Source organism: Apis dorsata, unplaced genomic scaffold, assembly GCF_000469605.1.
Source record: "Apis dorsata unplaced genomic scaffold, Apis dorsata 1.3 scaffold_231, whole genome shotgun sequence".
Classification (NCBI taxonomy): Eukaryota; Metazoa; Arthropoda; class Insecta; order Hymenoptera; family Apidae; genus Apis; species Apis dorsata.
In genome coordinates, this window is record NW_006263513.1 from 1,080,558 (window position 1) to 1,082,597 (window position 2,040).

General features: G+C 36.2%; 1 protein-coding gene across 19 annotated transcripts in view; it reads left to right on the forward strand.

Annotated features, from left to right (window-relative positions):
- The window catches only part of LOC102673156 (RNA-binding protein Musashi homolog Rbp6), a 795,620-nt gene that overhangs the window by 765,195 nt on the left and 28,385 nt on the right, over window positions 1–2,040 (forward strand). The gene's annotated exons all lie outside the window — the stretch shown is intronic.

Consider the following 2,040-nt stretch of genomic DNA (forward strand, 5'->3'; position numbering starts at 1 on the left):
ATTTATTATTATCGAGATGAGAATTGTACTTTTAGATCGCAAAATGTTTATAATTACGACAATTACCCGGATCCTTTCCATTTCTCTGTCTCTTTTCCCTGTTCCTGGATCGAGATTCCATTCCTTCGAATATCCATTCAAAAAATTCCTTTCCCCACTTTTTCACCTTCGTCACATCCCTATCACCTGTCAATCTGGAAAAAGAAAGTTTTTAACGTGTTTCTCTCTTGTAGTCGTTTGATCTTTGTAGTGGTTGAAACGTAGTCACAAGTTCTATGTAATCTCTAAGCTAAACAGTTTTAATCGAAAACATTTAGCGTAGGTCATATAGTTATAAAACGATATAGGCGTTTCCGGGTGTTCGGGCTGAAACATCCTGTCGGTGTTCGAAAAATGCGAGCTCATTTGATGTAATATTTACTTTAAAATTATGTAACAAAAGAAAATGAAGAACTAGTTTCATATATAGTTTACAGAGTGAAAGAATATTATTCTTAATTAAAAAAATCTTTTCTTAATTAAAAATTTAAAATACATACGATACAAACAAACTCGGTTAACTTCGAGAAACGCATTTCAAACACGGTCAAACGAGGATTAAATTTAAAATATCGATAAGGCAGTCACGTCGTTTTCATTGAGAATTCCAATCGTTGATTCCAACGATTTATTTCTATCATTTCTGCCAACGGAGGTAAAAAATAAACCATGTCGGAGAAATGTATGCATCGGTGAGAATCGGCAGGATGTTGAAGTTGCGATACCGCTATCTCTTATTCCAGAGCAAATTACATATTGCTAAACGTAGAGTAAGGCATCCGCTAAAGTTAGGCGAAAGTAAAAAAAAAGAAACATAAGAAAGAGAGTACCTACCGACCCTCGTAGAAAAGATTACCGCACCGAAGCAAACCGCCCAAAAGACAGTTTTAACGAGGAAAAAAAAAAAAAAAAATTATGCTTTTTGTATTGTTCTCCCGTTTACCTTACCACGCCTGTTCGATGTCCTCGAATTCTGCATCCTCCGCCACTTTTCTTGTCGAACATCGGAAATGGAACGATGAAAAAGCAAGGATGACACTGTGAAGGAGACGCGATTTCGAACATCATCGTCGTTTCTTTCGCGATTAAGGTTCGACATGGAGAGGAGAATTGGTACGATCGACGAATTGGAAATTTAATGTATGGATGCCGATTCTATTTTCTTCTTTTTCTTCTTTCTAATGTTTAATCGATCGTGTTTTCAGTAAATTATAAATTAAAGCTTGTTGGTTCTGATAAAAATTCTTGCTCACAATCGATAGTAAAATATTGCAAAAGAAAGCAATTAATGGAAATTTCAAATAATATTGATGATATGTTCAATTGATTCGACATTGAGAAAGATCTTATTATAAATTCCTGTGAATTCTGATGACTTCTCGTTGTTATTTCGTAATTCGTCTTGATTACTGACGTTTAAGTTTCAACAGTTTTGAACTTCACGCAAGATATCCCTCCCTCACGTGTAATTTACAATCATAAGTTATTCACAACATTTTTCTTCAAACAACTGGAAAATGGACTCGCGAATGGAGCACGAACACCTCGGCCTATGATTACAAAACACGCACGTCAGTAATTAAGGACTCGATTTCAATTAATCCGACAAATAAAGCGGTTTAACGTTTCCGTGCTACCTATTATCACGCTTGTCGGACTAATTATACATGAATCTTTCGGCGAACGATTTCAAAAACACGATCACGGATCGATCGATCCCTTAATAGGACCATCGATATCGCATTAACAGTCGATAAACAACGAGCAAAACGGTATATACGGCTTTGGATATAGCCCGTTTCCAATTCGATACGGTTAAGCTGGATTAACGATGGCAATTAATTGCGACAAGAAACGAGGAGAATTCGTTCGAAAAAACGAACGATTCCTTTTCTCGAATTCTTTGCTTTCTCCGTTCTCCGAATCCCTCGACGATGTTTTTTTTTTTTTTTNATCCATCCCACTACGATCTTCCCTATTCCTCTTGTGTAACGTAGCATA